At 30.0% G+C, this 27,201-nt stretch overlaps 1 protein-coding gene across 2 annotated transcripts in view; it reads right to left on the bottom strand.

Annotated features, from left to right (window-relative positions):
• The window catches only part of LOC129960967 (ras-like protein family member 11A), a 120,920-nt gene that overhangs the window by 58,876 nt on the left and 34,843 nt on the right, over window positions 1-27,201 (bottom strand). The window contains exon 2 of one of the 2 annotated variants that reach the window (XM_056074748.1): window positions 3,272-3,392. The exons of the other annotated variant lie outside the window; for it this stretch is intronic. The gene's annotated coding sequence lies outside the window, so the exon portion shown is untranslated. The remainder of the gene's footprint in view (window positions 1-3,271; window positions 3,393-27,201) is intronic. 2 annotated transcript variants of the gene reach the window in all.

The raw sequence follows: 27,201 nt of genomic DNA, 5'->3' as shown, positions 1-27,201 counted from the left end.
TTCTTTATGTTATGTTAGGACTATAACCGTAGATTGTGCCAAATTTTGGTGTCAAAATTTCATGTAAACATTGGGATTCAATTCATTTTGTCTTTAGACATACTGGTGGAGGTGACTATTTTTTCCTAAAATTATTCTAAAGTTTCCTTCTGACAATTTGATTTGGCTGATATTTATGTAGAATATTATTAACATAGACACCGTTTTTAAAAGATGCAGTTGCTTAAAAAATCCTTAAACATGTCTTAAATTGTAGTCTTTGAATGGCTTTAAAAGATCAAAAGATACTGGATTAGCTTTAGAGAATCCCTTTTTAAATCATTCCAGCTCCTAACCACATATCAGTATTTAACACTAAATCATTGACAGAGAACGCCACACTAGTGACACGATTATTTTATAACTTGAAATCAAAGAAAACATTTCAATTGGAATGCAACAGAAATAATAGATCTTTGTTTCCGAACTTTGAAAATTTCTCGCTGGAAATAGGTAATTAGCAAATGCAATGTTACAGCAATATTACTTTGAAAGTCACAGTTAAAAATAAGCATCCATTAAACGTATTTATTTTTCCTTCCTTTTGTCGCCGAGCGTTCTTTACATATTATGCTAGATGTAAAGCCTTACCCACTAAAACTCCCATCTCAATGGAATATAACTATTCCTATAAAGCCTGAATAAAATCGTTTTTAAGGAAACACGTGTCTCATTTATTTTGAAATACATTTATTCCCCCGAAAGGTGCAAAAGGAGGTTTCAAATACGAGAAGTTACCAAAATAAATATGCAGGTTCTTATTTCCCCCAGTGAAAGGAAACTAATGAATGATTTCAATTTTGAAGAAGAGCCGTGCCTATCTACGACACATGAGAAACTTCGAATGGAGTTTATTGGGAGTTCTTTAGAGTGTAAGTATTGCAGTCTCTATTGTAATCCAATTATTAAAATTCACCTTATATCCAAGTGCGTGGGATAGCGATTTTTTATGATTATAAATAATCTATTTACTTTTAAATGCGAAATTTGACTTATGTAATATTTTTTTTAATTATTATTTTGGCTTCCAAAGACATTCATTCTTCGAACGTATATCTTTGCTTCCGGTCAGCTCTTTAGATATTTCCTTCCCACAGCTGACCGCCCTTTAGGTTTCATTATTTATTGACAAAGGCAGCTATTAATAAGTCACGTTGTTTATTTTTGTTAAAATATGGACAGAAATGTAACATAGAATGAATTTTTTAAATATGAAACCAAACAAAAGAACTCCTCTGCTTCAAATTAATAAAAGCTTGCTTTAAATTCCACTAAAGGAATATTTTAATTTTCATTGGTCTCCATGCATTGCTATTTTACTTAAATTTAAAAAAAAACTATTGAAATTCTCCGCTGCTAATGAAATGATCGGAAAAGATTTCAACGTATGTTTTGGTGTTTTTCCATACGTTACACAAAGGCAAAAAATTTAAAATATTTTTCTTCTTTTGATATTTTAAATCTTAGATTCAAAGAGATGGATAAATGACGAAGCAAATACCAAATTAAAAATCCCACGGAAGATGATTGATTTTGCACTTGAACTGATCAAAAAATGACAAACATTTAAGGCGTCGAAAAAATCTCAAGAATGAAGCAAAACGAAATAATATTAATTATTACACTAAAACACCTTCTGAGTTTTAAAACTTTTTTATTGAACTAAATACATTATTTAAATTTTAAAATGTTACAGCAACTTGAAATCAATCCATCTTTAGGAAGGAGCAAGACGGAATCATTATTCCCTTACCTTTTGTTTCATCATATATCTTTTACTTCCTGAAAAAAACACATTTTTTGAAGGTTTGATTCCTGAGTGCTACCTAGACATCCATTCAAATTTTTAAAATTTATTTCTTCATTAAAGAATGTGTCTTTTCTTATTTTGGCTTCTTTGGTTCATTTTCATATTCATTTTCGTTTTTCTTGGCTCTCCTGAAACAATTTTGTATTCCTGAGATCGAATACCCGGATTAAGAATCTTATAAATCCAAGATAATAATTTTATACACTACATAGAAGAGAAATATCTTAAAATATTTACCTGCAATTGTTTGTTCAACTTCTAATTCAAAAATAAAACTAAACACACTAATCAACTTTGAAATGAAAACACTACAAGTATTCAACGCAAACACATAAGGCAAATATTCGTTTTATTTTTCAAAAAAATTCTTATCCCAAATAATAACGGAAGAATTGAAAAATTTTGAATAATAAATAAGAGACTCTTAACCTTTTCTCTCATACATATTAATTAAACAATATCTTTAAATAAAATTATTAGCTTATTTAGGAATGAATAACTTTAAGGAATAAAATAGTAAATAAAAATCATGAATTCATAAGAGGAAAGACAAATAACAATTTGTAACTATCAAAATCATGTTCATAATAATTCTTTAAATAAATAATCATTATTTTTTGTACATTGATGCGCCGTATTGCAACCAAAAATTCTGATGAAATTTATTTTTCAATGCTTATTGAAATACCGTGTATAACGAAATTTTTAATGCGAACTCAGTTGGTTAAATATTTGCTCTTATTTGAATTAAATTGTCTGAATTTATGCTCCGAATATTTTTTTAAAGAGAAGTCTACAAAAGGAAAAAAATTTAAAAAAAAATAACGTATAATGAAGTCGGGTCATATTTGAAAGAAGACTGTGCAAGTTTCGTCAATTTTATGTTAGGAGAAAGTTATTATTTCATTTTTCTTTTTGTAGCGTGTTGCAAAGCCCTATGCATGTAATCAAATTTTAAAAAGCAATTTTATGTAAGCAGCTTTTTTCATAATAAAGAAAAACGTTATTTTTTTTAATTATGAAGGACCTATTTAGTTACTTAAAAGATTGATTAATATTAGGATATGAAACGAATATTTTTAAAAAGATATATACTCTCAATAATTAAAAACAGTACTTGGACAATCTATTCAAAATGGATATTTTAAATATTTCACGAAACATTTCTTAAATCTTGTTATTTTTCAGTGGTTTAATAACTATTAAACAGTTTTCATTTATTTAGGATTTGCAATTCAAATGCAGTCGAAGTTCGCTAAAAAGAGATATTCGATAAGAGACAAATATTCGATTTTCATTAGGAAAATAGTTTCTGAAAATCGATCGATTTCCTCTGAAATATTGTCTAGGAATATCACAGATCCTTCCTAATCCTCAATCACTCTTCTCGCAAGCATTAGCCGTTGTTGACATTGAACTTACGAGTGGCTCTTGCAGTTAGCTCTTAGACGGCGATGGTCCGAAAGAGGAAGACATATATATCTAGAAGAGCGAGAACCTTCTTATTGTTTAGGACAACTTCCCATATTTGAGATGTTCTGCGCTGGAAGAATAAAGGATACAAGTGAATTATAAAAAAAAAGGTTTCACTTCAGCTTTTTCAACAAAAGAAATTCAAGAAAGACTGGGTGTGTGGTTTACGAAAAAGCAATAAACACTTGCCAATGAGACATATGTTAATATTTTGTTCAACGAATATCTTTAATAACTTAGAGCGCTATATTTAATTTGAATTAGCTTATTTTTAAATTTCACATAGTAAACAGGCATTATGGAATCTATAAACTATAAAAGAAAAAAATTTGCTTAACAAACACGTGGGCAGGTCGAAAATTAAAAACGTGGTAAAAAATAGATATTAGATACGGATGAATAAAAATAGAAAAGTATGATATTTTGACAAGTAAGATGTGAAAAATTTTGAAAAATTGTAATTCGGTTATTAAAACTTTTGAAAATGTTTAAGAAGATTGGGAATAGAAAGTTTTTCAGTTTTAAAACAAATTTGTAAATTTTATACGTGTTTGAAGATTTTTTTAAATATATTTCCAGAGAAAAAGAACTAATTTAAAAATAAATTCAGTATGAATTTCTGTGTATTGAAATTTCAAAATGTTGAATATTTTCAAGGAAACCTCAAGTTTCATGACTATAATCTATACGTTTAAAATGCATAATCTCAGATCTATCTTTTTCTTTGCATGGTTTAGGAAAGGTAACACTAATGACATAAAAAAAAACTTTTTTATATTTACATTTGAAAAATAAGAAATAAAATCAGCCTTTAATATTATTTATTTTGTGATTGATGTTTTTTTTCATATTATATATAGTATTCTTATTTTCCCTTCTTTATCAATTAAGTATTTTACAAGCAGTCCTTTAGATATTTTCAATAAAAAAAAAAAACAGAATAAGCCATCTTCTAAATTCAATATAATTTTGATTCTGTGTTTTCTTTTCACATTTTTCTGTTCATTAATCTCTTCATTACTCTAGCTCCTATCTATTAGGATATTCCCAGCAAAAGTTTTTATATTTACAATGAGGAAATGAAAAAAATTAGCTGCTGATTTTAAAAACAACTTCACTTAACAATTGATTTATTCCTTACTTTTCTTAGTGTAACAATATTACCTTTCCTTCTTTAATTTTATCGTCTCAGGATTTTTTTAAATCGGTATCTAAGACATCTAATCTCTCCCATTCTTTTTATTGAAATATTTTTCTTATCTGTTCCAGTGTTTCTAGTTCTTTTCCGCATCATTAATTTCTAAAGGGAGCAAATTGTTAGAGATTTCAACAGACAACATCTCCCCCCCCCTCCTTAGATACACAGAAAAATCTGAAGGGCAGGAGCTATGGTTAAATCCAAATGACTATCAACGGTTGCGATAAAACACCTCTCGTAAGATGCGCATCCTGTTATCAGTAGGGGGTAGGTGACCCCAAACCATTTTTGTACACACCAGGACAGAGCGAACCAACTAGCACGCCGGAAACCTTTCTCATATTTGAGGCACCACCCGGGGGTAAGGGCAGTATAAATATTAGATACCTGACTTCATAAATTTATTCTTTTGATTAGGTTTCCATATGATAAGGCATCCTTTCGATGTTTAATGATACTGTATCAAATATCGATAGAAATATTTCTTATATAATATTGCTGGCTTAACTATTTTATAGATAAAAAATATTAACCTATAAAATTTACCAAAAAATAATTTCTATGTGTACTCATTTAAATATAGCGAATAATTATAAACAGCAAAAATATATTCTATGAAAACAAATACCTCTTCTAAAATATGTATTTTTGTAGGATTAAATAAAATACTAGAAAGCCATAATACAATAGAAAATTATCGTATTCTAAAAACAGCAACAAAAATAAAAATTTCTAAAAATTATGAACATCACAGTATAAAATCTTGTCGGTTTTTATTTTAAATTTTGCTAATTTTTATTAAAAGATTCGAACAAGGAATCTTGATACAGGCAGTGTATTTGTTATATGTCAACGCGTATTTTAGCTATATATTTTTTTGAGGAATTAAATAAGTCGTTCTTTGCAATAAATGTTTTATTTTTTTAAAAAAAGCGTTACTCACAAAATTTAATATTTGCAAATAATACGCGCAAAAAAAATGTTTACAATTTTGACTGATTTGCTGTGAAATGACACATACAAAAGGTAATGTAGACCCTATTTCAGTAAGAAATCGGTAAATTTTTCTTTAAAATCGCACTGTGTTCTTATAAAATTTTGAATAAACTCAAAGCAAAAAAGTCAAAATGTTTTTTATATATTAAAACTCATTTTTAATGCATTAAAAAACTGCTAATTTGAAGTAAAAAAAGGTACTTAAGACCTGAAAAGTTAATATTAAAGTTTTAACAGTAGAATAATGAAGAAACGACGGGGAAAATGTAGTCAAGAAAATTTTCGGAATTGAAAAAAAAGAAGAGAGTCAATTCCGCATTGTTTGTATTAAGTTACAAACATTTGGATCTCCAGAAGAAAAAAATCATTAATATTCTACTAAGAATAACATCTAAAAAGGTTTTATTTCTGGTTAAAATATTTATAAATTCTATGATAAAATACCAGTATTGTACAGATATGTTTCGAACTGATTTTCTAAGAGTAAAAAATAATCACAACCCAGATGGGAAAAAGGGGTGAAAAGGAAGATATTTAGGGTCTAAAGAACCGATTTTAACAGTAAAATACAAAAAGAAGAACATGAAGAAAAGTTATCATAAAAATTTAAGAAGAAAAGCTAAGAAAGCCAAACTTTTGTAGAGGCACGGAACTTAAAATTTGATTTGCAGAAAAGAATCTCATTAGTTTTCACCAGGACAATAACGATGAATTTTCTTTTCAAAATAATGTGTTATATAGTACTGCTTTCTATCAAAAAAATCGAGGCAAAGGAGATGCTTGAAAATCCGAATCCAAAATATGTCTGAAGGCCTCGATTCGATTTTAAAACAAAAGAACAGAGTGAAAATGCCGACGCAGAAATTCTAAAAGGAAGGAGAGTCAAATGTGGGTTGAGTAAAATTGAAACTGCGACTCAATATTTTAATATTATTCATCTTGAATTTTATGTAAATTCCATCTATTTTCTTATTAAATTCTTTATAAATTCTACATGCAGAAACCAGAACTTTACCCTTTTAAAAACGGTATATGAATAAATTTATGAACATTTCAATCAAAAATGTGGCACCACCGGAATAATTTGTTTTTAACACTCTACAAATTTCCTAACTTAGATTGCTCTTAATATTTCTAGATGGCAACATGATTTAGATGTAAAGAATATATCACTTTTACAAATATTTATTAACTATGTATTTAATTGTCTTTAATTAATTTAATATAATTATTTAATAAACCAAAATGAATTAGGAAATTATTATTTGTCAATTATTAATTCAATATGTAATAACTAGTACCTAGATTGCATTTACATGCTCCTAGATGGCAACATGATTTCGATGTAAAAAAAAATGTCATTTCACAAATATTTATTAACTATGTATTTAATTGTCTTGAATTAATTTAATATAATTATTTAACAAACCAAAATGTATTAGGAAATTATTATTTGCCAATTATTAATTCAATATGTAATAACTAGTACCTAAATTGCATTTACATGCTTCTAGATGGCAACATGATTTCGATGTAAAAAAATGTTATTTCACAAATATTTATTAACTATGTATTTGAGAATCATTATTTAATTAATACAGTTATTCAGTCAACCAAAATTTATTAATTTCATTATTTTTACCAGCATATGGGATAATAATGCAACATATAAAATGAAAGAGAAATTTATTAGTATTCACCTTCGAATTGAAGATAAAGCCAAATCTGTGCCGAGAGAAGTAAAATTTCTTGAAGCAAAGATACACCAAAGTAATAAAAAGAAATCATTGTTATAGTGAGGCGCCATCACAGAAGCTGAAGCTCTACAAATTCCCATGCATGTAAAAATTGATTTGAAGATATACCGGAACGAAACTTTTTAGAAGTACGAAAGAATGCAAAATCTTTATTGGGAAATGGAACATAAAATTTTATCTTCAGCCAAAAATGTACATACGCAAATGCACTCTGATGTGAAAATAAATCAATGTTTCAGCAAAGAGACACGAATAATGCAGAAAGAAGTTGCCACGATCAGACAAATATCAAACCTGATCAGAGAAAAAGAAAGGATTGAAGCAAATAATGTACTAAAGTCTAAGGAAACAATTTTTACGATAAAATATCTTTAGAACAGCATACGAAAAAGTAAAGGTAAGTCAGTGTAAAAAAGTAAGAGCAACTCAAATCTGATACCTCTTAGAAAATTTCACTGTGCAAATGTTCCCCGATGTATCGGAAGTGGAAGCGAAGAACAATCGGCATTACGGTAATGACTCATGATTAAATCTGAACTATCAAATTCGCACGTGTATAGAACTTAATCTTTGAAAAATAAAAAAAAATAAAAAAATTGACATAAACAATATACTTGAAGTCTCAAGGGCCCATTTCTACAGTATAACACCAAGAAAACAAAGGAAACAAAAAAAAAAATTCGATGCAAAAATATGAGAAAGTCCCATTTATGTTCAGAAAAGAAAAATTTAATCCAAAGCAAAAAAAAAAAAAAAAAAAATCATTATGCAAATACACCCCGTTGTACCAAAGGTGGAAAAAATCAATATTATAGAGACGAGCTATGAATGAAGCTGAAGAATTACCAAGCTGAGCCGATGGAAATTATGAATCTCTTGGCTTTACTACTAAGAACTTCACAACCAGCTCTCCTTGATCTCCAAATAACATTGGCTTCTATCCAATCTGCTGAAGATGCTGGATATCCACCCTCCCTCCACCACCACAGTCCTTCCCTCTGCCATTGTAGAAAAGAGGTTTGTTTTCAAAACACCGGATGGATACGTAACGATAAAATAGTTATTATGAAGTCTACGCCAAAATCCGCTGCTCCTCTTTGGTGTGACATTTTTTCATACCTATCCAAAATTAGATAAGCAAATAGGTCACGGATTTTCTGATCTTCGCAGCATTTTACTGTCTTTTGACGGAGATGTGATAAGGTCAATTTATGAAATGTGCTGCTTACGGAGAATTTTGAATGGGGCTCCCAAAAGTTATTCAATTTTTGTTGCTTCTTATTCAAGAATGGGGGAATATCTTTTGTTGTTGGAATTTTATGGCTCAATAGTCAGGGTAAATTATATAAATGGTAAAATGGTATCGTCTTCCCGAAAGAATGAAAAATAGTATACTAACACAGATCAAGGTGAATAAACATGTGAAATTCATGAAAAACCTTTGATCAATCAAAAATGTAAACATTTTCGGAATGCTATATTTTTCCACCGTCTCAAATTTTTAATAAAAAAAGCTTAAAAAACGTGAAAGACAGAGATAATGATTAAAATGTAGGGCACTTATCTACAGAATGGATAACAATAAGATCAACATGGCATGTTGTACAAATTGAATACCGCTCCCTTTACAGAAAACGGAATGAAACGGATAGTTGAGTTATATCATTCAACCCCAAATTTATTGAGAGTACAAAGTAATATACATAATGAAAGCATGCGAATAGATGGCTACTAAAATATTCGGAACCCATGTTTGCTTTATAATTCATTAGTAAAAATATTATGAAATAATCTTTCCTCCATTTCACCAGTCGGCCCCAAGGTTAAAAATAAAATTTAATATAATCTATCGACTAATTAACAATTATTTTCTGAAAAGGATTGGAATATTGTATTATCCTCTAGAATATACAAAATTTCAGAACTCTAGCTCATAAGAATGGGAGCGAGCAATCTATTTTGGAAGTTTCTTTACACACATGAAACAAGTCAAATAGAATAAAAGTGCTAAAAAATATACCGTGCATTTCCATAATACATAGGAAGATTATTATAATACAAATATACAACGAACGCACAACAAGATAATTATAATACAAACATAGCAAGTCTGATTCTACATTTCGAAATTAATAGTAATGTATTAAATAAACGAATAACTGTAATAAAAGTTATAAAAATCGATTTCGAGGATAATTCTTATCACTCATCTGGATTGAAAAAAATTATGTTTAATATATTATTGAAATCTTCTACTAAAACAATGAAGGCTCAAAAAGGTTCTAAACAAAAGCTTTATATTTTTCTCTACTGATATTTATAATCTAAAAAAAAACTAAGTAAAACCAAGAAAACTTTTAAGTTTATAAGATTATCTATCTAAAAAATATACATGTTTCGAAATTTTTTCCTCGTCGAAAAATTATTTTTTATTATATTTATCCTTAAAGACAAACTTTTTAACCTTCAATTCACAAAGAAATATAAAATAATGCCAGAGAAATATAATAAATATTCTAATTAAATTTCAACGAGTCATTTTTTTTCTTTAGAAACATTTCAAAATATAAAATGCACTTCGGCAAAGAATTCATATATAAATGGTTCAAACGTGCAATGATGCATTAAGGTATGCAAAGCATGCCTTTTCCCTCAATTTTTGGACTCCACTAAGAGTTTTTTTTTTTTTTTTGGGGGGGGGGGTATCTTTTTTCATCGAATTACATACTGTTTTACTTAAGAAGTAACACTCTGCAGTTTTATAAATATTCAAGAATCACTGCTTTTATTGAGTATGTTCTTTTAATTGTAGCAGTGCAGTTGCTTTTTATTAATTCTACTTTTTTAACTTAATTATCATTCCTGTTTTTTCCCAATCGATATTTCGAAGCATGGTTTGCTGTCCGTATTCCCTTCAATCTCTCGAATGCATGGTTTTGAACTGCCCATGCGAAATAGGGATTCTCATCCTTTTTAAATTTTGTACATCATAAAGAGTAAACTGAAACCTATTTTCCATCATCAAAGCATTTTCCAGTTAAGAAATGCATTCCAAATAGAGAGTTTCAAATAAAAAATAAAACCTTTTCCATTCATATTATATTCGTAAAGAAATGTTGATGTCAGGTTGACTCGCCTTCGTTTGACTCGCGTCACACACCATCATCTTTTCGGTCAGAGAGCCCCGATTTGTCCAACAGATTTTATTGTGAAACATATTTTAATTAAATGCCTGTCTTTTAATTCTCATCGCTAGAAATTCTTTTGTTCATCTTCTTTAAACTTGCATGACTTGGCGGGTGAGAAATACTTTTAACTTTTTATCCAATGGCTTTTAACTTTTTAAAAGGTATTGGATATTTTGTGTACATTTGACAAAGTGAAAGCAATTTTGAAAAATTCTTTTTGTAACATGTACATCATAATTTTATTTGAAATCTAAAATTTCAGCGCTTCTTTACTCATCTGATTTGTTAGGAAATTTCGGCATTAAGGTTATTTCCTAATTTTAAATTCCAAATTCTTTTGTCTCTCGTACTTTATTCTAAAATGTTTTTGAACCTGCTATTGTGCGTCATTAGTTTGGGTCTCACTTGACATCAAACATTTAATCAGTATCGTATCTGACCTGATTACTGCAGCTAATATGTAAATAGAAGATTTTAGACATGGTATAAATACTTGTCATTAGGTTTGTAATTTTTTTCTTTCAGTTTTTGAGAGTCATGTTCAGATTTCCTGTTCTGTTCGGGTGACAGAGGTTAAATGCCTGTAATGACCGTCCATGTATTAACAAGTTGCTCATCATAACTGTAAATATTTCAACACTTGTTTCGTTTTTTCCTCTTAATAAATTCTGTATGATTTAAACCTTTCATTTGTCGGACCCAATCTCTGGAGACTTTTATTTGTCATCATTCCACTGCAGCTACTCTAATAACAAACGGCTGTTTCTAAATATTTTAGAATCCCTAGCGGTTATATATCTCTCTATTCACATCATTGACTCCATGCTTCTTGAGATCTTTTAAATACAGCTGCCTGTTTTAATCATATGGCTGGCGCAGTTTGGCCTGCTCTTGCGCCAAAAAATTACAACCAACCAACCGCTTTATACATCTTTTTATAAAATCTCTTTACTCCTTAAGAGACCACTCAATACAGAAAATCAAAGCTAAATGAAAGTAAAAATTTCGCTTCCATTTAGGAAAGAGATTCGTAGAACAAAATAGCATATGATCGCCCGCCTTCAGCAGATCATGGATTTCCTTAATGCAGTAAATTTAGTTAAAGTGGGTTTCCCCCCCCCTTCTTATTACATTTTCGAATACGATGTATATAAAAAAAGAATATTAGAATCAAAATCGAGAGTTTGGCGAATCGCCACGTTTCAGACTTCCTTGAGCACGTATTTTTGGGATTGCATCCATCTCACTGTGAACTGAAACACGCTTTGAGCAAGCCGGATGAAATTTGGCATCCTCACTTTAGAACACATTTTAAGATTTTTGTCAAATTATCAACTAAATCCATTCAAAGGAAGTATGTCTATCCCATTATCAGGGCCAACCATCTGGGGGGGGGGGTGCTATGCACCGGGAGCCGCTATTGAGGGCCCCCAATATGATCAAGAACTAAAATAATGGTCTGAACGGAAATAGAGGAATAGAGAGGAGCGACGAAGAAATTTAAATGGAACAATGGATGGATTTTCAAATATACAAAGTTACATTTATATATATTGCATTTCAGTGCAAGTGTATTATAAAGTACAGCCGTTTACCTCCCCCACTAGGTTAAATTGCAAATATTACTTTTATAATTCATACTATAAAATGTTTAATATTGTTAGATCTAATCAGGCCCATGCCAAGGAAATAACCCTCTAGGTGTCAAGACTTGGTTTCAAAAAAATTTAGCAAAAAAAAAAATTATTTTAAAAAGTCATGAGTATATCTATTTTCTTCTCTAAGAATTCTGACAATGAAATTGCTCCGACTTCAAAAGTTACAATTCAAGCTTCAATTGGTGAAGAACGTTCAATACAATCTTGCAATGAAAGTGTAGAAATCTTTGAATGCTTAAACAAATATGATCTAATTAGAAAATGACAATAACAAATGTGATCAAGTCCATATAAATGATTCACGTTTATGACCAAGCATTAAAACTAATAATTTAAAAATATTTTTGTTAAAAACAGACTGTCCAACACAAAGGAATGTTGAAGGTAGTTCATTTTCCACAACTTACTACTTTTTTCTAAAAAGTGTTAAATGGTGAAATAGTCACCGCAAGACCCGGTATTTTGCTTTTGCTGTACATTATTTTCCAGAGGAAATGAAAAGTCTACACGATTTATAGGTATTTATAATAACTGGAGAAAGTTATCAAATGTCATTGAAGATCATGAGGGTTCTATTTGTCACTTAATTCATTTATTGCTTGGAAAGAATTACTGAAATGTTTTATATTCGAATATTGATAAAAAAAAAATAATTCAAGTCGTTATAAATAATAAAAAAGAAAGACTTGAATTACTATTTCAAAGAATTGTAGATGGGATTCTATTTTTAGAATGTGATACTCTTCCACTTCGAGGAAACCATGAAATAAAAGGAACGCTTAATAATGAAAATGCTTTTTTTTTTAATTTATTAAGTAAATACGACTCTGTTTACGGATCATATAAACAGAATAAAAAATTCCCAAAAATCGAATTGTATATCCCAAGAACAAATTATTTCTGCGTTAGGAAATGCAAAATGAAACACGCTATAAAAGTAGTCACGTATTACAGTATCCAAATGGATTCTACTTCTGATATTTCCCTAAAAAACAAATAAATTTGAATCTTTATAAGTATGTAAATTTTGAAGAGAAAAATCTATGTATAAATGAGTCGTTTATTGAAGTAACTGATGTGACTGGAGAAGGACTAGCAAACGTTCTACTGGAAATATCAAGTACGCTTGATTTAAATATTATTAATTGTAGTGGATACACAGACGACAGCGGTAGCAACATGAAAGGGAAAGATGTATAATCTTACCTGACAATGAGTGTCATGTGCCTTACCTATGACACTCTTTTAATTTATTTATTTGTGATACCGCTTCCAGCACTATGTATTGCAATTTTTTTGGATATATTTATATTGCTTATTTTATGCATCTAAAAAGATATGGGAAATTATACAAAATTATTTAAATATTTCTTTTAAGCCATGATGTGGCATTCATTGCGAAGTCAAAATAGATTCGTCTAAAGCAGTGTACACACAGTTTGAACAAACTTGCAATTTATTTTATATTTAGTAGTATGATTTACAATATTGTCGAAAATTAGCACTAACAATAAACTATTTCAAGTAAAAACAATTGTTCTCGACTGGGCTTTTAATTTAATCAATAAAATTAAAACTGAAATCCAAAATTTAAGTCGTGTTTAGACGAAGCAAAAGCGTCATTTCAATCTTTCAGAACATTTTACGGAAAAACGATTTCGAAAAAGCGAAAAATTATGTTTCGAAACAGCAAAAGATGAAATTATAGAAACCCCGGTTGAGGAATTTAGATGTTATTTTTAACTCTGTAGCTGATATTGTAATTGTAAGATAGAAGATAGATTTTAAGGTATTTCAAATGAATCCCTGATATAAAAATTTTAGAAAAAAAAAAGAGTTAGAAAAATATTCCAAAAACTTTGTAACGTTTTATGATAACGATGTAGATGAATACCTAATCCAAATCATTGTTTTGCAACGGGATTTGATTTTGAATGAAAGGGATGCAAATAACGCCCAACACATATTGCAATCTATACTAATGAATAATTATAAGGATTTATTTCTTAAAGTATTGACTGCCTTCAAACATTTCTTTACACTGCAAGATACTATGATAAATGCTGAACGCGCTTTCAGCAAATTGAAATGAATAATGAATTGTCTTCGGTCAAGCATGCCTGTATAACGCTTAAATGCACTTGCTATACTAAGCATTGGAAAAGAAATTTCAAAAAATCATTTTGAACTAATTAATAACAAAAACAAAATCACGCATTAAATAAACAAGCAATAGTAATATGTGTTCGTATGTGTATATATATATATATTTTTTTTTACTTTTCAAAAAATTTAGGGCCCCAAATGGCTTCTTGTACCCTGGGCCCTTCATAGAGAAGGCCGGCTCTGCCCATTATCCGAATATAAGTGAACGCGATAGCTACAAAACGAAGTGAGTTATATGGATAAAAGTAGATACACAAATTTAACATCTAAAGTGTCGATAGATAAAGTGGAGTTTGGAGCCGTCAAATATTTCAACTTTTTCTCTTCATATGTGTAAACGCAATGACAGGGTATGTTATCTCATCCAATTTTCGTGGCTTGAAAAAATGCAGCCAGAATACAGATTCAGGAAAAATGTCAATTCACACCAAATATCGTAACGAGTGCCATGCGACCTTACCCAAGATCCACAATTTCACATAACATCTTTATTAGAGATGATGCGAGAAAGTTTTGGGGAGACCACTAATATGTATTCTTTCCTATGAACGAAATGAATAGACGGATAGCATATGTATCTTTTTACGAAAATGTTTGTTCGATATATGATATGTCCGTGAATCCACTGGCCTAATGTTAAAAAGGGGATTGATTAGAAACTGTCATTTTTGAGGACGATTTACAAAATTCGGATTGAAATGAGTCGTATGTATATAAGGAAAGATAATGTTATATTCCAGTCAGATTTCTTATTCTTCATATAACAAACACAGTTTTAGAAATTTTTGAATGAAGTTTATTTCCAAAACGGAACCTATTCATTTTAGATCCTATTCTAGTCTTTAAAAAAATTTTCTCACGTTCTCGATCCACTTTGAAAGACTGATGAAATAATTAATTTTCAAACTGAGATGATTTCTTAAAAACATTTTTAATAAAAACAGAACAAAAACAAATTGTGTAAGTTAAAAAAAAAAAAAACGTTTTTCTCATTCACCGGAGCGGCATTTCATGCCTGAAGCTCGCAGTTCCGTTCTTTTAATAACTGAGGACGAAACTTGATATTTGCGAATTAATTTGATAAATGTTAAGTATATTCGACGCAATGATGCAAATATCTTTTCAAGGAAGCCGATAGCAAATGGAGTTTTGTAGATCATTTACATTATCAAAGTAGCATTTGAAATGATGCGGTTCCATTTTATTATTTTATTTTTAACGAAATGAATGAACGTTTCTGTTTGAAGGGAATTGGGTTTTCTCGACAATGAAATTTGCACTTGAAATAAAGGCGAGTTTTTCCAAGTAAATATTGTTACTGATGTAAAATATAGTATGCGTGGGGGAAAAATTTAATATTTTTATCATAAAATGGCATAAAAAGTATTTTTACGTCATTATGTGCTAATATGCAAATTAATAACTAGGAGCCGTGACGTGCATAAAAAAAAAGACTGAATAAAATCTCCTCTCAATTATGACAATATTAAAGAAAAGGTTCAATAATACATTGAATAATACATACATTAATACATTGTTAATACATTGAACTTATTTTTACTTTACATATCGAAAATAAAATTTTTAAAAAATTGAAAATCTGAAAAATATATACAGGGTGTTTATTTAGTCCCGGACCCATTTTGATGTTTAATAACTCATAAAATAATAAAGATAGATTAAAATTAATAACATAAATGGTTAGATAGACTCAAAAAGTTTCATGACCCATGTCAATGAACTTCCACGTGTGCCCCCTTCGTCACACGGAGAATATCAAGTCGATAGTCAATTTCACGCCAAGTAGCGGCAAGCATGTCGGCATCCACAGAGCCTATTGCGGTTGTAATTCTGGCTTTTAGGTCATCAATGTTCGACACTCTCCTCCTGAAAACGTTGTCTTTTACAAACCCCCAAAGGAAAAAGTCCAGCGGCGTTATGTCAGGTGATCTGGGTGGCCCAGGAATTGGACCTCCTCGCCCAATCCATCTTCCTGGAAAATAGTCATTCAAAGAAGTACGAACGATGGTACCCCAATGTGGTGGCGCACCATCTTTTTGCAAAAAGACATGTGGCTGAAACTCTTCTAGTTGTGGAAATACGAAGTTTTCCAACATGTCTAAGTATACGACCGATGAGACCGTCTTTTCTGTAAAAAAGAAAGGCCCAATGACTCGGTCGTGCATTAGTCCGCACCACACATTAACCTTTGGGAAATCCCTTTGTGCCTCACGGTATTCATGGGGGTTTTCAGATCCCCATATGCGCACATTATGGCGATTAACAATGCCAGAAACATGAAAGGATGCTTCATCGGAGAACATTATGCGCTACAGAAAATCAGCAGCATCTTCTATCCTCCTTAGCATATCTATTGCAAAGGCCATCCTCCTAGGCCTATTGTTCGGTTCCAAAACTTGAACAGTTTGAACTTTGTATGCATACAGTCTTAATTTTTTCTTAATAACTTTGTACACCGTCGAAATTGGTATATCCAATTCTGTTGCTGCTGATCTCACAGATATTCTAGGATTGTGTAAAAATGTCTCTCTGACACGCTCAACATCAAAATCGCTTGTACAAGGACGTCCGGAACGTTTCTTATCTGCGATACTTCCAATTTCTAGAAAATTCTTTTTCCACCGCAAGATGCTGTTTTTGGATGGAGGATCTTTTTGGTAAATTCTTCTGAAATTTCTCTGTGCTTGCACTATCGATTTCGTTTCTACGAACCACCATAAAATCTGTGCTTTCTCTTGTGGTGTATGCATTCTCCTTAATATCCGCTCGAATAAAACATCACATACAAAAGTACTGCGTAGAACAAACACATCAAAAGTAAACATAACATTGCAATAGTTTTCAGAAACAAAAGAGAGAAAAATGCAATTAATAAGCAGACGATATTTAGAAAAGTACAGATATTTAGACTGGAAAATGAAATTATCTGAAATTAACCACACGCGCAGACGATATTTACAAGAGTAAAAATATTCAAACCTGAAAAGGAAAATATATGAGTTATTCCATTAATAAATGCCATAAGTTTGTTTATATCTTCATTATTTTATGGGTTATTAAACATCAAAATGGGTCCGGGACTTTATAAACACCCTGTATATATTTTTATATTTTTAAAATACATTTTAATATATTTTTTAAATGTATTACCAACCAACAACAAATAAAAATGTATTTAACAGTTGAGTAATGCTGAAAAATAATATAGTATAACATTTTATATCTTTGCATTGAAATAAATTTGTATATTAATACCAGAATTTGCAAAACAATATTTTGAAAAAAAAATTCGTATAGGCTGTTGTTTACATTTTGAATTGTGATAAAAAAATATTGTTCTTATATAAAATTGCGAAATATTCTAACGCCGATATTAGGTCAATAATGGAAAAACTTAAGCATCCTAAGGCTGAAGAATTAATCCATCCTACTTTGCATTTGACACACAAAATATAATAGGATTTCTTTAAAAATATCTTGTTAAAAGTTAATATAACCTTTTTTTTAATTCTTGTAAATAATTCCGCTTATAAAGATGCGTCAGCCACAAAAAATGTTTTTTCGAAATTTCTCTCTTAAATTTTGAAATATCGGCAAAAGTAAAGGTACAAAATCATATTTCCTTTAAAACTGTGACAATGGTCTAAAGAATTTATCCATCATACTTCGTAATATTATAACTTTAAACGAGCACTTCTCGTATATATATACAAATTTATTTTGCGTATCTAGAAAACGATTCTAATGATTTGGATTAAATATTATATTTAGATAAGGTTTCTTTTTTCTTTTTTAGTTTATCTTTATAGGTGTACTTCCTGAAAAAACATGATTTTACAATATATATATATATATATATATAACTAAATAGTGACATGGGGGACATGACCTACAGAAGCTTATGAAAAATGGAATAGTTGTTAGGGCTTCGGGATCCCAAGAGTTTTTCTCATGTTCGATAAATCTTCTACAATTCAATTAGGTTTTGCTTATAACTTTGAGCGGGACTTAACATAGAATTTTACTTACGATTTAAAAAAATAATGCCTAGCGAAGGGCGATCTCCCAGGTACTTTAATAAATAAAATACTCACTTGTTACTATGAAAAAAATCCCTTACTTTTTGCATAGTTCATTTTGATTTCAATAAATTGTTCTCTTGAGCGATGTAATTGTCGTCTTGTTTAAAACAATCCGAAGTTATTTTCAATTAAAATCCTTAGTTCCGTAGCAAAGATAAAAGTAATGATCAAAAACTAAATTTTAAATCAGACATTGAGTCATCTTAAGATTTTAACCATCTTACCTCATGCAATGTATGAATGCAATTTGATTAGACTTTGAGAAGACTGCTTCTTAAAACTGTACTCATTTTTTAAAAATTAAATAAATAATGATAAAGAGCGAACTGTGCCGTTGCCAAAATTTTTCGAAATTAATATCCTTTCTTCTGAAGTAAAGACAAAGGATAAGAGGATTAAGAAAAATGAGAAATAAAAGCGTAACCAAATGGTCGTCATTACCGACGAAAGCACATAATGAAGTTCCTCTCGAAGTACAAGAAGTATCTAACGTGCCCTTTAGAAAGCTAAAAAGTAGAAGTGCACACTTTCATAAATTAAATAAAGGAAGCGGAAAATCGTTAGCACATGAAAGTAAATGGATTTTAATTTGCTCAGCAATTAGAAAAGAAATGCTTCAGTTTTACCATCGACTGCCTACTTTATTAAGGAACGCATCTTTATGAAAGAAGTGGCATTTGTTTTAGCATGATTTTTTCCCTTTTTTATGCATAAATAACTTCTTCTTTAATCTATGAATACGGACAAAATAAATTAATGGTGAACTATTGTTTCAAGACTAGATTTTCTTCCTATTAATGAAGATTCTAATATGAGTCATGATTCCAACAACAATTCCTCTTTTGCACTCAGTTGCTAAGCATAGGGGCCAACAATCTGATAGCAAGCTCGACTTAGAAACCAGAAAATAACGAATTCGAGATACGATTAGATTAAAGATTCGCAACATAGGCAAGCATTAAGCATACTTAAATCGATGTTCGACGCCCATCCACTTTGGGAAGCGGAAGTTTGGAGTGGGGCGCTGGCTCAGATGTAGTTATTTTCGAAAAGTTGCTGGTTTGAGTCTCCAATTCACAAAAGATTGATTATTTACACTTGGATGGGGCTCATTAAATCAATGGAGAATCAAGCACCTTCACATTGATAAGATATAGTTTGTTATTATTCTTGTGAATTTACCATCGTCAAGAATTTCGTCCAATAACTGTCTTGGAGCAGTAAACAAAAATATTAAACTAGCATAAAAAGTCAATGAGCGTTCCTGCCTGAAATATTTTCAAGTTTAACAAATGATTCAACTTTAGACTGTAAAGTAAGTCAAAAATAGAATAAATATTTAAAAAAAATTACTCAAAAGACATTCTTCATTTTCAGCTCAGATATCGTTATTTAAATACAACACATTTTGTGATTCTAAACAAAAAAACAGTTTTCCGTTTTTATCTTAGATATTTTTTCTTTTAAAAACAGCACATTTTTTGATTCTAAAAAAAATATATATTTTCGTTTTCAGCTTATATATTTCTTCTTTAAAAACAGCACATTTTGTCATCCTAAAAAAATCAATTTTCATATAGGCTATAAAAAATTTAATTTGAATTAGTGCTATGGGTTTATTTCTGAAATTCAATAAAGGCCTGGTATTTACTAGTTTTAAAAGCTTACATACCGTTTCTTGAAATTAGCCTTTTACGTATTATATAGTACTTCCACTTAATATATAGAACCGAATCTTTGATAGGATCTAAAATGTAAAATATATAAAATGATGTAATCAATTTTTTTGATCTTAAAATCAATATTTTAAGATCAAAAAGTGCGAACTCGCTTAAGAGATTTTGGTTGTTTTTAAAATAATTGTCTAAAAGTCTATTGTTCTCTAAAAGGCAGCGATTACTATTACTTCATAAAAATGCCGTTTTCATCAAAAAATATACTTTTTTTTAGTTAAATTGCACTAGAATATCTATTAACACGATAATATTATAGTGTTAAATATATGCTATACTGATATACATATATATATACCAAGTATACCATATATATACTAATATATATGCCTTTATATATAATACATGATAATACTACGCTGACAAAACTGGCATACTGTCAGCAAATTAAGCTATGCGACATACATGAGGAAAAATCGTTCATAGCTCTCTACAGGAAAAATTGTTGAAACTAGAGATATCACATTTGGCACAAAATGTTATGAATTTAATGAAAATTAATTTATATTTTAACGTTTCCCCCAATAACTTCAGAGTTTGAAAGAGTAAAAACAATTTACATACCACTTTGAAATTTTAAAAAATAAGTTTTTCATTTGTATTAATTTCATTTCCACTCAATTTTTTACATTTTAATTAATTTTTAATTGTTTTCAACAACAATATACTTTTCATTGCTTTAATTCCTGGATTTATATTCACGCAAGTTGCGATTATATTAGATACAATTTTTACTTGAATATTAATGCTGCAATAAAATTTAAATTTTAAATATAAAAAGGGCCAAAATGAAAACATTATCATGCTTCAATGTTTCAGAATAAGGTTCGAATCTCCTTTGAATTTTTTTTCTGTGTTCTAGTAGACAAAAAATTGAAGCTTTGCCCTTGTTACCCCTGTCCTTGATGGAAAGAAAGTGTGAAAACACAGGATAACTTGTTGAAGCAAATTATCGTTGCTGAGCAGCAAGAGGGGCGATGACTGAGACATCAGGAAGAGCCAAAATTCTCTGGGTCAGATCCAACGGATTATCTTAATGAAAGCTGTTCAGACATTGCTCCAGCAGTAAAAATAATGGTCATTTCCTGGCGCTCTCGACATAGAAGAAGAAAAATCATTTTTTTTTTTTTTTTTCAAAAGTTCTGTCTTTTTCAATATGCTTTCAGAGTCAAGTCTGCGAAATGTTAAACATGAAACTTCCGAGGTGTTGCACAATTGCTTCCTTCGTGAAAGGTTAAAAGCTGAAATAATCTGAAAATAGTTGTGTAGATAATTATAAATTTCTTTAATGCTTTGTTTCTTAAGAGCTACCTAAGAAGAAAATACACCATAATTTATAAGCTTTACTTCATTTTCAATTAAAAGCATTTCTAAGCAGACCATTTTTTTTCATTTTAATGATTTTCCTTGAAATGATTGGAAAACATAATTTGCATAAATCTCTTGAACATTCCGATTAATTTCTAATTAAAATAAAGATACCACTGACGAATGAATTGATTGGTATTGATATTTATTATGTTTGGGTTGAATGCAATTCAAATATTTATTAAAAGTAGCTTTTTATTTGTATCCTATGATTCACTGATTACCTTGGTTTAACATCAGCCAAACTACAAATGAAAATTGCCAACCATTCTAAATATTATAAAATTCTGAAATTATTTTTAATGCACGATCATATAGCGCCACCGATACCGAATCAAAATGTAATGAAATTAATAATTTAACTAACAATTAAATTATGAATAGCTATAATTTTCAATTAGAATAGCTACACCGAAACATACAACTGCACAAAATTAGAAAACTCTAGCACATCAGAAAGAGAAGAATTGATTAAAATTTATATCTTCATAAAAATGAAACGAATCAAATTCAATAAAAGTGAGAAAGAATTATAAAATAAAAATATTATATTTTTAGAAACATTAATTTAATAATATTTCTCAAATTTCACTGTTTTTACTCATTTCAATTTTCGGTTCTCTCTGTTTCGTCTTTCTCTTTTCACCTACTTCTCCAGACATATGCCTGACTGATGAGTTCCAATAAATGCTATTGAAAGCAACTGATTTTTCTGCTGAACTTTATTCATACGAAGAGTCATCTGCAAGTCAAAATCAAAGGTATCGGTGCTCCTATAAGAACAAAAGACAAAGGTGGAAGGTAATGCTAAGTGTATCCCTGAAATGGTAAAGTTTTTCTCAACAAAAATCAAGTTTCGAATATCCCAAATGGCTCAAAAATTGGTGTGGAAACAAATCTCATGGATATTCTCAGCAAATAAGGTTCTAGATTATTTTCGATTCCATTCTATTAAGTTGTCGAGTCTAATGATTAATTGTAGAGTCTTTCAATGATTCTTCGAAAATATTTTAGATTTGATGACCATAAATGCTGTATGAAGAAACATTTCGAGTACAAAGAATAATATTTTTCAATTGATCATAGAACCAGGTAACGTCTATTCAAACTGGCAAAATTCTGTGGCCAGTTATACCTCAAGTAGACAATACGCAGAAAACTGTGGATGGCAAATGTTTCTTGGCGTCTCAGGGCTATAAAAAATATTTATGAAGTAAAGCAACTTTCATTTTAAATTGATTTTTATTACATATGATAGCTTAGAGTGATAATTATAAATTCATTAAAATTCCATCCAGATCCTTTTCCGGATTATTTTATTGAGCGGAATGATACAAGGGGAACTTACATTAAATTGAATGCCACTGATTTGGGATCAGATATCTGCCATCTTAATGTAAAAAAGCCTTGCATTACTTCAAAGCATTTGTGATAGTAAAAAATTATGAATACGGAACAGATAAATGCAAAATGGATTTCTTTAATCAAAAAATTATTGTTTGCTGTAAAATACCGTCAAAAATTGATAATAAAACTATTGATTCAGATCAAAAAATTATTTTTAAATTTTTCCTACAAAAAGGAAAATCTCAGTAAAAAATATATACACAATTGATAATTAAATTGCCTTGGCTTTTTTTTCTTTTGCACAATTGCTTTAATATGAAATACGTACTTCAGACACTTTCACTTTGTTTTCATTATTATCTTTGAAGACGAAAACAATTCCAATTCCATTTTTCTAATATGTTAAGTTTCCTCTTAATGTCAAAACATCCGATATTTTCTACTGAATTCAGCTTAGTTGACAGCAAAAATTGCATTGGTTGTCATCTCATCTTGACAGACTAAAATATTTAGTTTTCTGTCAGTTCTTATATTTACCGCTCTATATTTTCTGTTTACACTGTAAACTGAATTTTGAGGGCCAATCATAAAGAAAAGAATAAATAAGAGAAGTCTGAATTATGCGCAATTCTTGAGTGCTCTAAAAACGCGCAAGTTATAGCGTAGCTTGTAGCTGCTTCAGATAAAACAACATATCAGTTTGGAGCGTCATTTTAAAAATATGGCCCGAAGAAGACCAGCTGTTTGCTTAGCTTTCGCGAATTTCTTTTCCGTGTCATTCGAATACACGACCTTTTATTTAGTAGCTGAGAATAGAAAGTCAGCAATCTTGTAATCGTAAGTCTTAATTTGAACTCAGAGAGATCCTTTTTATCCACATGAATTGCTAATGAAATTCGCTTGAATTGCATTTTAGATTAAAGAATTCTGTCAAATAATTCTTGCAATTTTAGTTTAAAATTCAATTGAAAAAAAGAAATCAATAATCTTTGATACCATAATTCCGAATTTAGATTCTTATTTCTATGGAGTTTCTTTTTACACCTATTGTTTTCTTAATTCTTGTATCATGTGTATTTCTCGAAAATTATGCATGCTTTTGAATTTCAATTTCGGCATCAAAGTTCCTGGTAAATTTAATTTTGAATCATGTCTTTTCATATAACTTTTTGTTGTAGTAGTTCACGTACTTCGAATTTTAATTAAACTCAGATCTCGTTTTAAGTTATTTGCACATCGTATCTCAATCTCTAAGCATTTAGAATCCAATTTCGTTGCAAATTTAAAAATCCACAGACTGTTGTAGCATGTCAATTCGAAGAAGATGTAAATGAAGTGTCGGAATAACGAGTTCTGTCCCGAAAAAGCATTTATGTCACTTCTATTAGGATGGTAATTGTAATAAACTAAAATTAATATGAAGATTCTATGTTTCAATGCCTCCCTTTCTTTCGCTGATTTTTATAGAATTAAGACAACTTAATTACATTTACAGACGCACAGTTTAGTTTGACACTTTTAATATCAAGACAGGTTTCAGTTTTGACAATGAGTATTTACGTTGATTGCTTAGAAATTATGACCCGGCATCTAGTTTTCATCCTTTTCTCCTCTTTGACGACAGTTTTTATTTGTCCCGTCCGACAATTGAAGTGACAATTAATATAAATGGTTTGGAACGATTGGCTCTTTCCCCTAATCGTCCTCTGCTTCATTGAAAAGTGTATTTAGTTTTGTACTGTCAAAGTAATCCTGTCCAATTTTCAGTATCAATAACACATTTCAAATCTTCCCAACCCTTCTTTTATTATGCTGTCATATACTATTGTTAAGCCAGAATCAGTAGAATTCTCGCAAGCGTCTCAACTCCAATTTAAAGTACAAAGAAAAAAAGAAAAAAAAGTCAATTAATCATATTTTAAAGTCACTTCTATTAGGATGGTAATAGAAGGTAATAGTGATTTGGAAATTGAAAGCCATCACTCTGAATTTTGACTCACGTCATTTCAGGGAGTTTCAGTTCACATAGCTCTCCTTAACTTTTAATGAAATTAGGGAGATTTTCCTAGTCAGCCGTCGAAAATTCAGTTTTAAAAAATTGCAAATTTTTGCTCAGTCTGTTTTAATTACAATTTCGAGCTCCTTTAAATCGCAGCTTCTCAGAGTTTAAAGAATCCTTATCACTGAGGTATTCCTACATCGAAATACTGGTTAATAATTAAAGATATAACAGGACAGGAGAATAGAAAGCTCGTTATCTTAAAACCTCGAGTCTGAATTTTCACTCACGTGGAGTTTCAGAGTTTCTTCTAATCTACATATTTCTCAATGGCCTCTAAAAAATCTAACTTTCAAATTTTAGTTGTAGATTTTTTCCCCATTCAATTATCCGAAATCCTTTTATTCTTAAATATTTCAATTTTAGAATTATTAATTAAATCAAAATGATTTTTGATTTAAGGAATTAATTAATTTTTTTAATTAACCTGTTTTATACGACTTAAGAATAAACTTTGAGGCTTAAACTAGGATTAAATGAAAAGCATCCTGTGGAACTCCATTTCGAAAACTTTCTCATTATATTACTATTTTAAATACGTTTTACTATAGCAAGATTTAACAAGCACCTTAACTCAGATTTTTAACCTTGATAAAACTTGAATCACAAACATAATTTAGCCAGCGTCAAACAAATTACCAAGATTGAATGCAATTTAAGTCCCGGTAAGTCTGAGAAGTCTAGATCTTCAGACACGATCGAATTAACTGCAAGTTAATAACTTTTTTTGTATGTAAAAGAGCTGTAATTAATGAATCAGTTCGCTGTTGCGAGTTAAGTCTGGAATAAAATGATTTAATCTTCGTTGATATTCGAAGTATGATGGCAGCTTTTGGTAACACGACGCGACTTGATTCAACAAAATCCCCTCAAAATCAATTCGCGTACCGAGGAAAAGATACCAGGGAATTTTGTTTTGTTACATAGATGGGGATTCGAAATCTGATAGAATAGGTTGGAATGTTTTTAAGGATGAAGTGAATGCGTGAAAAAGGGCCACAAGCTGACATAAATTAACGTTAGCACAAGAATTAGAATTATTCCAGTGCAAGATTACCTAGACTTTTTCATCGATTGCTGTTTAGCTTCTTTTTTAAAAATTTCTGCAAGTGATTTTTATTTCGATTGTCAATTATCACGAACTCACTCTTAGGACTAGAAATTGTGATTTCGATTTATCTTACGCGAAACAATTATAATTTTTTCAATTTCCACTCATTTTTTTAAAAGGAGATTAAAAGCATCGAATAAAACTGAAAATCATGAGAAAGACTTTTGGGCGGGGGGAAAATAATAAAAGGCATTCAATCAGGAAAATGAGATAGAGTATCTAAGAAGATATTACTAAAGTTGATTTTATGTCCAAACGCAATATTTTAAATCGAATTACAAAGAATATGAATGAAAATACCTCCAAACAGTTTTAAATGGGCATTAAATATTTTCAAAAAGCTAAACGTATAAATAGCCTTTGTTATTCACAGTATCAATATTTGAAAGTTTGATTTTTATAAGTTTTCTGTAAAAGCAGTCCTTATTTGGCTTCATTTGGAAGCGAAATAATCTTTAATGATATTGCATCAGATTATCTTGGTTCACTTACTTGAAATGGATGCAAAACAGTCAATTGAATAAACAACAAGATACTCAAATTGTATCACGCGCTTCATTTTCATTGTTTTGTAGGAAGGATTATAACAATCGTTCCGTAAACTACCACGTCTCATTTAAACTCAAAAACTTTATAACACTTCGCGCGTGGAATTTCTGCATCCGTGAGAGTTCTAATTGCCCACTTTTTGAATAACCTACGTATTTTAATGCCTATAATGAATTCAGTCCTGGTTTTCCCTTCCTTTCCAGCCTGCTAGATGACCACACATGAGCGCAAATGCTGTCTGTGAAATTATCTACCTCCCCCCCCCTTATCCATTAGGTTGAGGGGACAGTTGTATTTTCAATCAATTCACGTCTCTTAAATTGTTATTCAGTTTTAAATTGTCTATTGTGCAAGTGACAAATGTGTAACTCAATATATAGTGGAGTGTTGATTCCACCGGTCCAAAGAACATATTACCCATTTGGATCGATTGGATCGGCTTGGGTAAAAGAAAAAGAAATTATATATTTTATCAAAATAGAGACCTCTGCAAGGAAAATTTTGAAAGAATGAGTTTATTAATAAGAATAAATATAATCGTAATTTGAAAATTTCCTTGACTGCCTTGCGACACATGATAGGCATGAAATCCTTACTTCTTTCTATTCTTTGCCCATAATCTAAATTCTCTGAAAAAGAAGTCTCA

The sequence above is a fragment of the Argiope bruennichi genome, chromosome X2 (assembly GCF_947563725.1).
Source record: "Argiope bruennichi chromosome X2, qqArgBrue1.1, whole genome shotgun sequence".
Taxonomy (NCBI): Eukaryota; Metazoa; Arthropoda; class Arachnida; order Araneae; family Araneidae; genus Argiope; species Argiope bruennichi.
Note: the sequence above shows the minus strand (reverse complement) of the source record. Positions and strands in the feature narration are given on the sequence as shown.